This window comes from Schistocerca serialis, chromosome 1 (genome assembly GCF_023864345.2).
Source record: "Schistocerca serialis cubense isolate TAMUIC-IGC-003099 chromosome 1, iqSchSeri2.2, whole genome shotgun sequence".
NCBI lineage: Eukaryota > Metazoa > Arthropoda > Insecta > Orthoptera > Acrididae > Schistocerca > Schistocerca serialis.
The window spans coordinates 997,925,161-997,937,637 of NC_064638.1; the positions used below are offsets into that span (position 1 = coordinate 997,925,161).

A 12,477-nucleotide genomic window follows, 5' to 3' on the forward strand; every position below is an offset into this window, starting at 1 on the left:
CATTTGATGCCGTCTGCACTGCCGTTTAATGGAACAAAATACGAGCTTACCGAATATCGGACTAGATTTCCGACTGAATTCAGAACATCAGGAAGAATTCAACACGATGCTCTTAACGGAACAAAATCGACAGGAGTAAAGGTAATTACCGGAGTACCCCAAGGATGTGCGATAGGTTCGTTACTTTTTACGAAGCATGTAAATGATCTAGTAGAAAGCGTCGGAAGCTCTTTAAGACTGTTTGCGGATGGTGCGGTTGTCTGTAAGAAAGTAGCAACGCCAGAAGACAGGGTCAACCCACAGAGGATTGATTAACGGTGCAGGCTTTGACAGTTAATCACGAACGTAAATAAATGTACTGTACTGATGACTAGTTTCTAGAAACCGCAAAATATCTGGGTGTAACCATTCAGAGCGATCTTAAGTGGAATGACCACATAAAACTACTAGTAGGGAAAGCAGATGATGTACTGCGATTCATAGGAACAATCTTAAGGAAAATTAACTCATCCACGAAGGAAGTGGCTTACAAGGAGCTTGTTCCACCGATTGTTGAGTACTGTTCATCAGTCTGGGTTCCTTACCAGTTGGATTGATAGAAGAGATAAAGAAGATCCAACGGAGAGGTGTGCCTTCCGTCATGGACCGTTTAGCTAGCGCGAGAGCGTGACAGAGATCCTCAACAAGTTCCAGTGGCAGACGCTACAAGAGAGGCGTTGTGCATCACGCTGAGGCTTGCTATTGAAATTTCGAGAGAGCAGTTTCCAGGAATAGTCGGACATCATATTACTGCATCCACATACATCTTTAGAAAATTCCAGAAATTAGAGCTAAACAGAGTCTTACCGAGAATCATTCTTCCCATGCGCCAACGGGGAAGGGGAGATCAGTAGGTGGTACGGAAGTACCCTCCGCCACACACTGTTACGTGGCTTGCGGAGTATGATATAGATGTGGAAGACACTGGTTTCGTGGAAGTAAATAGAGAGCTAGAGGCTTTCCGGTAGTAATAAGAAGCGTTATAAGCACTTAGTATGTGTAAACAAAACTGTGTTGTTGTGGCCTTCAGTCCAAAGATTGGTTTGATGCAGCTCTCCATGCTACTCTATCGTGTGCAAGCCTCTTCATCTCCGAGTAACAGCTGCAATTTACATCCTTCTGAATCTGCTTTCTGTATTCATCTCTTGGTCTCCCTCTACGATTTTTACCCCCTCCCTTCCCCACGCTTCCCGCCAGTTATAAATTGGTGATTTCTTGATGCCTCAGCATGTGTCCTACCAGCCGATCCCTCCCTTTAGTCAGCTTGTACAACAAATTTCTCTTCTCCCCAGTTCTGTTCAATACCTCCTCATTCGTTATGTGATCTACCCATCTAATCTTCAGCACTCTTCTATAGCAGCACATTTCAAAAGCTTCTGTCCTCTTGTCTAAACTTTTTATCGTCCATGTTTCACTTCCACACATGGCTGCACTCTATACAGATACTTTCAGAAGGGACTTCCTGACACAATTAGATCTGTACACTCTTCAGAAATGCTTTTCTTGCCATTGCCAGTCTACATTTTATATCCTCCCTATTTCGACGGTCATCAGCTATTTTGATTTTGTATTTATAGCCCTGTATTCACCTGAGCGGAAGTCTTTTTCCTCCTGCCACCGAACTGCTTTAATTCCTACTGTATCCAACTGTAATCGACCAATTCCCGTTTTTAAATTTTCTAACCTACCTGCCCAATTAAGGGATCTGAGATTCACGCTGCGATCCGTAGAATGCCAGATTTGTTTCTGCTGACAACGACGTCCTCCTGAGTAGTCCCCGCCCGGAGATCCGAATGGGGGACTATTTTACTTCCGGAATATTCTACCCAAGAAGATGCCATCATCATTAAACAGTACAGTAGAGCTGCATGCCCTCGGAAAAATGACGGCTGTAGTTTTCTCTTGTTTTCAGCCGTTCGCAGTACCAGCACATCAACGCCGTTTTTGTTGTGCTACAAGACAAGATCAGTCAATAATTCAGACTGTTGCCCCTGCAGCTGCTGAAAAAGCTGTTGCCCCTCTCCAGGAACCACACCGTTTGTCTGGCCTGTCAACAGATACCTCAGTACCTCAATCTGTATCGCTGAGGCACGTAAGCCTCCACACCAACGGCAAGGTGTATAGTTCATAATTGTAACTAAAAATTCCTAGCTTTGCTCGCAAGACGAGAATAAGCTAGAATAAACTGCTCCCAACTCCAAATTCAATAACCAAAACCTTTTGCCACCGAACTACTTTAAAAAATATGCCGTATCCGAACATTCGACTGTAATGTGTACACCACAAATAGTTCATACGGACTATATTTCCTAAGGATTATTCCAGTGTGTTTAGGTGTGACATCTGCCTTTCCTGCGACCGGTTTTACGCAGTCGTTCCATTTAAAATAGCTTCGTACGCATACTCCTATCCAGAAATGATTCTTCAGTCGTGCAGTCATACAATTATGGGTATATTGGGCTTCAGTATACGCCATACGTCATAGGTAATGTCTCCATCGTCTGCTCCGTGGGTTTTCTTTTTGCCGAACAAATCCACGTTCACTAATCCGCAACATTCGCCTCGTAAACAGAAGTAGTTAAACTTGAAATCCACCCCTCGAACGAGAACGCCCTTTCGGAATCTCTGTATCTTGCGTACATCCGGAAATAACTCGGCTGATTACGAAGCTCACCCACTTCCGACTTCAGAAACACAAAGAAGACATCACTTTCGTACCGGAGAACACACGACTTCTACATACCACGAGCGCTTTCGGCCGTCTATTCGATTCCACTAACTCCCAACCGCTTCATAAAAATATTTAACATATAGACCTTTCAGCCAGTCAGAATGCAGAGTAGAATGTAAACATTTTCGTTGGCTATTTCTTGCTTCTGCTTATAGCGCGTATGGAAAGTGCTGCTTTCAGGCAGGACTTAAGAACTTTTCCGCAACAAGTTGGAAAACGTCGGTCGTCGTGAGGAAATAAGTAACCCTTAAATTAGCGTGGTCGGCTCCGAGTACCACCCAGTCAGGAGGATTAGGGAAAAGCCCATACCATCAATTTTAGGTCGAACAAAAACCCACCCTGCAAGCGGAAGCTAGCCGATGCGACTACAATATTGAACACGGCTGGCATACATGAGTGGCTAGGAAATGATTTGTATTTCACGGTGTTGGTCCCTACCTGTAGTCAGTGAAGTTACAAAGCCCACATTCAGCTAGACGTTTGCATGCTACCGCGCAGTGATAAATTTTGTTTGATATTACGTTATAGCCTATGTATATTCACACAAATATAAGGAACAAAATCTTAACCGTGACCAGTGCAGTGTTTGTTGAATTGTGGTGCATTTTTTATGTTTTATTGTTTTCTTTCGCTTTAATATCGAAGAATATTGAAGTGACATTTTTATGAGTATATTTTTCTTGGAATAACATCAAGACAAACAAAACTGGCGTTCTAAGGGTCGGAGCGTGGAATGTTATGTTATACAGAGAATAAAAAAATGGAAATGAATAGGTTGAAACCAGATATATTGAGAATTAGTGAGCACGGTAAAAGCAGAACTTCTGGTCAGGTCGGTACAGGCTCATCAACAAAAAATCAGAGGTAATGCAGGAGTAAGTCTAATAATAAATAAGAAGATAGCTATGCAGGTAAGCTACTACGGGCTGCGTAGTGTACGCATTATTGTATCGAACACGCACCACAGTAATATAAGATTATATCCCAACTTGCTCCCCAGATGATGAAGAGATTAAAAGAATGTATGAGATAAAAGAAATAGTTGGGGAAGACGAAAATTTATTTGTGGTCGGTGACTGGAGCTCGGTTAGTAGGAAAGAGAAGAAAAGCGGAAATAGTAGGAGAACATGGTTAAGGGGGAGGAGGGGGAGAAGTGAAAGAATTTTGCATAGAGTATAATTTATCTATCCCTAATACTTGGTCTAAGAATCAAGAAAGAATGTTGTATACGTGGTAGAGACCTGATGACATTGGAAGGTTCAGACTGAGTGCACGATAGAGATTTCGGAAATTGTAAGACATATCCAGTGTTAGTTGTGGGCTCTAACACAATTTAGTGGCTATGAACTGTAGATTAAAACTGAAGGAATTGCAAAATTTTTGGAAATTAAGGAAATGGGACATGGATAGGTTGAAAGAACCGGAGGTGGTTGAAAGTTTCAGAGACAGCATTAGGCAACGGCTGACAAGAACAGGGGAAAGGAGTACAGTAAAAGACGAATGTTTAGCTTTCAGAGATGAAATTGTGAAGGCAGCAGAAGATCAAATAAGTAAAAGGCAAGGCCTAGTAGAAATCCTTGGATAAAACAAGAGATGTTGAATTTAATTGGTGAAAGGGGAAAATATGAAAATACAGGAAATGAAGCAGGCCAAAGGGATTACAAACGTCTGAAAAATGAGATTGATAGGAAGTGCAAAATAGCTAAAAAAATGGCTCTGAGCACTATGGGACTTAACATCTATGGTCATCAGTCCCCTAGAACTTAGAACTACTTAAACCTAACTAACGTAAGGACATCACACACATCCATGCCCGAGGCAGGATTCGAACCTGCGACCGTAGCGGTCACACGGTTCCAGACTGAAGCAAAATAGCTAAGCAGGAGTGGCTAGAGGATAAATGTAAGGATTCAGAAGCATGAAGAAGATTAAAGCGACCTTTGTACAAAAAAGAAAGAAAGAAAGCGACTGTAAGCGTATCAAGATCACAGTTGGCGGCCCAACGTACGTAAAGAATGGAAACCTGCAACGTGGAAGGATTATATAGAGGGTCTGCACAATGGAAACGAAACTCAAAACTTGAAGACCATTTTTTAGGAAGTAGGCGAAAACGACGTGGGAGATACGATACTGCAACAAGAATTTGCTAGGGCACTGACAGACCCCAGTGGAAAATAGGTCTCTGTAGTGGACAAAATTACCTCAGAATTATTCAGGTACTTGAGAGATCAAGCCATGACAAAATTATTCTGCCTGGCGTGCAAGATATATGAGGCGGCGAAAGACTTACGAAGAATGTAATAGTTCCAATTTCAAAAGGCATGTACTGACCGGTGTAGCGGAAGTATAGTAAAACTGCTGTACTTCTGTGCGAAGTAAGATCAGTTTGGATAAGGTAAGATCAATTTGGATCACGGAGAAATGGAGGAACACGCAAGGCAATACTGGTCCTACACATATGACTTGTCTTAGAAGATAGGTTAAGTAAAGACAAACGTATGCTTATAGCATTTGTACGCTGCCTGGCAAAGAAATTGAAGCACCCAGAAGGGGAGAAGGAAACGGAATGAAATTTGTACCCGGTAGAAAGGGTAAGTGACGCTGTTGTAGTGATTACAAAATCGAGAAAAAAAAACACTTCGCAATATGACCCTGCTTATCAGTATGACATTGCACCCCCTCTGTCCTGAATGCATGCCCTGATCCTGTTGGGAAGTATGTCACAAAATCGTTATATTCTCTCCTGAGGAAAGCTCGCCCACAAATGTTATAACTCGTCCTCAGTAACGTGGATACTGCCTCCGAGTTAGAGTTGACGTCCAAGGTTGTCCTCCACATGTTCTGTCGAGATCTGGTTATCTTTTTGGCAATGGGACTATGTCAGTTTCACTCGGACAGTTCATAAGAGGCACGTGCCTGCGTGGACGAGCTCTGGCCTATTGAAAAACAGCACCATGGTAATGTTGCATGAGAGGTAACATTTAAGGACGCAGGATGATCGTGAGGTATGGTTGTGCCATCGAGAGTTCCAGAGTCACAACCATCTGTGACCTGAAATCACATCCGATGGTTCCCTGTGCCATGACACTAGGAATAACAGCGCTGTGCCTCGTCAAACCATTGGGAGACTGGGAACTCTCCCCAGGTCGCTTCCATATTCGCCAACGATGGTTATCCGGCGTCGTTCAGACCAGCGATTCCTCGCTGAACACAGTGGGACGCCATTCATCAACACTCCATGCTTTCCGGCTGCGGGACCACTCCAGACGCTGCCGTTTGTTTTGTGTTAACGGCGGCCTACGCATGGCATGATAACTCCCTGGTGTGGATGCTGCTGGCTTCCAAACAATGGTTGCTGCGGGGAGTCCATTACTTGTTCTTGGATAAGTGATGTCATGATGTGCTTGGTGCACAATACGGCGATCCCCCCTTGCGGTCAGACAGCGTCGACCGGAACCGCAACGAAGAGTACGCCTGCCTTTACTTTCCCAAGCCGTACAGCATCGGAAGACTGTGACACCCGAATGCTCCAAAAATCGGGATATTGCACATCGGACAAGCTGACCACATGGAGACCAGCGATCAGGCCCTCTCAAACTCTGAAGTTCTGATAACGCAGTCTCCAGCGAGTAAGCGGCGGTCCGTGTCCTTCACAGTAAACTGTGAACATCTGACGTTGTTCACGTCCCTTGTAGACTCTACCAAGCCTGGTAACAACACTAAACACAAACAACATTAATGCAGTCTGGTGGCCGTTCTGTCTCTCACAGAGAATTGCAACTTTAAATCGTTTACATACCCACTTACGGCGTGTACATGTACAAAGTTACATTAACATCCGATCATGTCTTCTGGGTGCGTCATTTTTTAGCCATACAATATAGAATTAGACAAAGATTTTGACTATGTTAAATGGACTACACTCTGAATTTTTGAGGGTAGCTGGGTTAAAAGGTTATTCACAGCTTGTACAGAAATCAGACTTCAGGTATAAGAGTTGAAGGACTTGAGTGAGTAGCAATAGTTGGGACGCGAGTGAGACAAGGTTTTACCCTATCCTCGATGTTATTCACTCTGTACATTGAGCAAGAAGTGGAGGATACCAAGGAGAAATTTGGAAAGGGGATTTAAGTTCAGGGAGAAGAAATAAAAAGACTGAGGTGTAGTGATGCCCTTGCAGTTGTGTCAGAGACAGGAAAGGACTAGGAAGAGCAGCTGAGTGGAATAGACAGAGTCTTGAACAGATATTATAAGATGAATATCAGCAGAAGTTAAGCAAGGGTGATGGAATATAGTAGAATTGAATCTGGCGATGTTAAGAGAATTATATTTGGAAATGAGGCATTAAAAGTAGTAGGCGAGTTTTGCTATTTGTGCAGCAAAATGACTGTTGATGCCCGAAGCAGAGAGGATATAAAATGCGGACTGGTAATATCAAGAAAAGCATATCTGAAGAAGAGAAGTTTATTAAGATGTAACATCACTTGTATCAGGGAGTCTGTACTTAAGGTATTTGGGGTATGACATTGTATGGTTGTAAAATGTGAACGATAAGCTGTCAGATAAGGAGAAAACAGAAGCTTTCGAAATGTGATGCTACAGAACAATGTTGAAAAATAGATGGGTAGATCTAATAACGGATGAGGGTGTACTGAATCTGATGAGGGAAGAAAGAAATGTGTGGCACAACCTGTCCAAAGAAGGGATCAGTTGTTAGCATACACCCTGAGACTTGAATATAGTAATCAGGTTCAAGCGGATCGAGGATGCGGTGGTTATACTGAGATGAAGAGGCTACCAGGGGATAGACTATCATAGAGAGACCTTACGGCAAGTGAAAGAGAGAAAGATATCAAGAGGTATTTTGCGTGTTTATGATAAATCCCTTCCTTAAAATTTCTTTTTCTGTGTTACCACAGATGACTTGTCACGACCTCATTTCTTTTAAGACTGCAGTACAAGCGAGGTACCTAGTTGCCTCCACCTCCCTGAGTGGAATATAAAGTTCTGAGTAGTGTTCACCAACCTGCAGTCTTCTATAGTTGCTGTGCCTGCACAGAAACCAGCATGTAGGTCGTGAATCCCTTGTCTCGAGGTTGTAATAAGCTGTTTGCGGGGATCTGGTATTGGGATTGGATAAATAATTAAATTTTGAATTGTTCTGTTTAAAAGGGATAACACTCGCTTTTTATTAACGCTATACGAGAAACTGCACAACTATAGCCCACTCTATGGATGACAAATAATTTCTATTCTTCACACTTTCACAGAGAATTAACAAACTAATGAACTACTTGTTCGCGTAATTTATGTCAAAATAGTTCTCAGCTAAATGTCAAGAAACCAGCGATTGCTAATTAAGTTCTTAACCAGTACCGACCCCGGCAAACAATATGTCTGCCCTCCGAGAATGCCGAGCGAGCTTTGGGATGACAGCCGAATCGCCTCGCCATCCATCAAGTTAGACGCGACCCTATCTCCGAAATGATTCATCTACCTTTTCTGTTAGCAATTGTTTATTGTTCAGCTGGTGATTAACACTTCTGAATTAATGAAAGATAGCCTGCTATTGAGAGATACTTGTATATAAAATGCAAGTAAATTCAGTGTTTAGTTTTTCTAATATTAATAACAAAAGTTTATCATTTTGGCGCTTCTTCCGAACACAGCAGTCAATGGCGGAGGAGGGCCCCAATTTAGACGGTATTTCTCACGATACACGTACCGAATAAACCATCTGTCACCGGTTCATACTTCACACGACATTGCGTCATCTTCCCACTGTTTACCGAGCGAGGTGGCGCAGTGGTTAGACACTGGACTCGCATTCGGGAGGACGACGGTTCAATCCCGCGTCCGGCCATCCTGATTTAGGTTTTCCGTGATTTTCCTAAATCACTCCAGGCAAATGCCGCGATGGTTCCTCTGAAAGGGCACGGCCGACTTCCTTCCCCATCCTTCCCTAATCCGATGAGACCGATGACCACGCTGTCTGGTCTCCTTCCCCAAACAACCAACCTCCCCACTGTTGCTTTCTTAACAGTTCTAAGAAGAGCTTCGTGTAGCTAAATATGGTGGCTGTAAAGTCAGAAATATTACAGTTTTCGGTCTGAAGACCACAACAACATTCTTGGAGTAAAAAAAAAAACATAAAAAAACATTTTCCTAGAAAAAGTTTTGCCACGTGTGAAAATTATGTTCTAGCAGTTATTCTGAAAGCGTAGTCGTGAAGGAAATGATTCGAAAATTCAGTAGAAGACTTTCTACAAAAGATGCAAAATATTTTTCAGTCATAGAGTAAGATTTTATGAACCCGAATTGCAGGAAACTAGATTGTATCGCAATATTATCGCTTGACGTGAAATGCAGACCGTACGGTTACTGCTATTGCAACGAGGGGATTACTGCTGGAAGACGACCTAGTTTTCTTGACGTGTTACGGTATGTTACACTTGCAAGTGAACAGTGCTAAGCATGTAAATACCAGGATTTATATTGTGATGAAAATGTTACTGACGAGTCCATAGTGCGGTAAATGAAACAGGGAAATATTTTAGTTTCAGGAGTTGTATGAGTGATAGTGTTTTCAGTTACTTGAGTTGACGATTCGCGTTTCTTCTGTCAGTAGTTCGCCGACGAACTAATCATATTCTTAACGTGAGCGAAAGCAACTGTGCTTAAAATCGCGACAGAAGCACACGAACAAACGTTTCAAGATGTAACTGCCAACACCTTGAGAAGACTACTACTTCAGCCTACGAAATATTGTGCGAAAAACTCAGCCGCGAAACCCTAGAACCTGCGATCAGTAGCTGAATGATTCACTTCGAACTGTTAATGTGTAATCACTCCCGTCCTCTACGAGCCATTGTCATAAAGTTCTAATAATCACTGAGAAATAATCAATCTGCGATCGTCGAACGTGAAAATAGTGTTAGTATTCTCCATATATCACCTTTCTAAACAACACAATTTTCTCGACGCTAGACGACTTGGCGGAGACCACATTTGCATTTTAGCAATTCGGCAAACGTTCCGTCTCGAAAATCACCTCGACGTCAACCAGAAAATTCTTCATGCGGTGAAAGAGGAAGAAGAAGGCACTGGGTGCCAGCCAGGAGAACACGAGGGGAAGGCAAAATTGATAAACCAAAGAGTTCTTTGTAGCTGTGTTGTGTGCACAATTCACTGGGACTTAGTCACGGAGCAAAAGCACGTCGTTGGACACCACCTCTTTAGCAGATTTAGATAGTTTACTTGTACGACGATTTGCCCCGTACGGGCATAATTTATTAGCGTCAGGCCATAGGAGTCCTAAAAAATACTCAGCCTCACCCTTCGGCTGTGGTGAATGCACGTGTTTCCACTGATTGCTTTGCTCCTGTGTCTCGGCAGCATAGTGTAACACCTAGCACTCGTCAGTGACTATTAGACAGTTAAAGAATTCATCTAGTTTGACCCGACACGAATGCAGCACTTCCGCTGCTGTCTTGGGTCGGCTAACGGGCTGAACAGCCGGAAACCAGGACGACGGTGACCATTATCATGTTCAAAATGTCGTAAAATATGTTGAAAACTGGTCCTTGACTGTTCTGACTTCTTGCGCTATCAGCTCGATTATGATATGCGACCTACGAGCACTTCTCTTTCGATTCCCGGTGCTTCACAGAGAGACATTCTACCACTTCATTCATCATTATTCAGACTTTTTGACCACAACTGAGGCTCCTGCGCCACTTCACTGTGCCATGTAATGGTGTAATGTTGCTTCACACTTGTACATGCTTAGAATGGATGGCTGCACCATTTTTGTTCTTCTGATGCAGAAAACTAATTACCGCACAATACTCCATTTTATCAGTAGACGTCGCAGTTTTGTTTGGGCTCCTCTAGCGGTGTGCTACGGTACTCTGGTGTGGGGGTTTCATTGTGCAACTGAGCTGCAAACATGTGCATGCGAATTAACACATCAATTAATTATGTAACTTCACTTTTTCGAGATGATAACTCTTTGTAACTCTTTCATGTTTTTTCTTGGTCTGATGAGTGTACTTGTGTACTACTGTTGTTGCTCGTGAACGCTTTTGTCAAATGTCACAATCACATGATAGTGATGATGACGATGATGGTGAAGAAGGAGAGAAATCTTCAGACTTAAAAGTAACTTAGAGCGTATCCCAAGCGAGTGTATAGGCTCATTAGTTTTCGCAATATTTTAAATGACCTAGTGGATAACTTCGGAAGTTCCATGAGACTTTTTGCGGATAATTCTGTTGTTTACAGATAAGTCGACACGCAATAAAATTGTAATGAAAGGCAGGATGCTGTGCAAACGATCGACGCTTAGTGCGTTGGTTGGCAGTTGGTAACCAATATAAACAAAGTTCCATTATCGTGTGATTGTACGAATACAGAACAATGACTAGGTGTGGCTACATTCAATAAATATCTACTAGTGTATCTATGTAGAGATTTAAAGTGGGACGCTCAGATAAAATTAATCACAGATAAGGCGAATACCAGAGTGAGATTCATCGGAAGAATCTTCAGAAAGCGTAGTCCACCCGCAAAGATTGTAGCGTACAAAACACTCGTTCGACAGATACTTGGCGAAATTTAGTCAGTCTGAGATCCGTACGAGATAGAGTTGATACAGAACATACAGAAAATCCAAACAGGGGCAGTGCGTTTCGTTGCAGGGGAGATGGTCTGCCGACTGCACTGTCAGGCGGTGCAGGAGACACGTATTGCGTCACGGTGTGGTTTACAGTTAAGGTTCCAAGAGCGCACGTCCTAGAAGAATCAACCAGTATGCTGGTTCCTCCTACGTACAACTCACTAAAAGACCTTGAAAGTAAAGTTAGAGAGATTCTACCTCACGCGGAGGTTGAGAAACAATCGTTCCTCTCACGGACCGTGTGCGGCTGGAGCAGGAAAAGGGGGGAAATGAAAATGGTACAAAAAAGCACCAATCGCCACACACCATAAGGTTGCTGGCGGGGAGTATAGTTGTAGATATATCCACTTGTTTTTTAGTGCGGTGTATGGTACTATTATAAGGTTGGGGTCCTTAAGGGTGGGATGAGAATAGGAAATTGATGGAATTAAGTAGTCGACCGATTTAATCCAAGAATTAGTTTTACAGAAATTCTGGAGGAACTTAACATGAGAAAATCTGAGAAGAATACGTCGTTATTTTCGCTCAAAGCTGTCCGGTAGTTTTGAAGAACCACGTACTTCGAGCAGCTTGACCCCGTTCCATATCTCTCGGAACGATGATGAGAGTAAGACAAGGAAGAGAAGGACACTATACAAGCTTTATCTGCTCTCTGTTCGGAAGTGGAACAAGAAATGGAGCGGCAGATGGCAGTAAGAAATTCCCCCTACCACGCATTCAACAGATCTTGTGAAATATTTATATAAACTGCCGTAAAAAAGTTTTGCACTGCTGCATGTCTGGGAATGTTCGAGGGCTTTGCACCGACAGGAGTATGAAATAAAACATTGTCTCTAATGAAACTAAAAAATAACTGTACTGTGGAATAAAAGTATAACGATGGCAAATATGAGGGTAGCCTCTTCCAAAGTACGCGTATGAATTTCTGTAAAGTGAAAATTTGTTGCTCGTTAACATTCAATACATATTGTTTCATACTGCATTCTTACATGTTCAAGCCTGTCCTAAGACTCACTGCAAATTTCCAGCT

General features: G+C 42.7%; 1 protein-coding gene across 1 annotated transcript in view; it reads left to right on the top strand.

Annotated features, from left to right (window-relative positions):
• The window catches only part of LOC126413271 (uncharacterized), a 492,894-nt gene that overhangs the window by 455,081 nt on the left and 25,336 nt on the right, over positions 1–12,477 (top strand). The window lies entirely within an intron of this gene.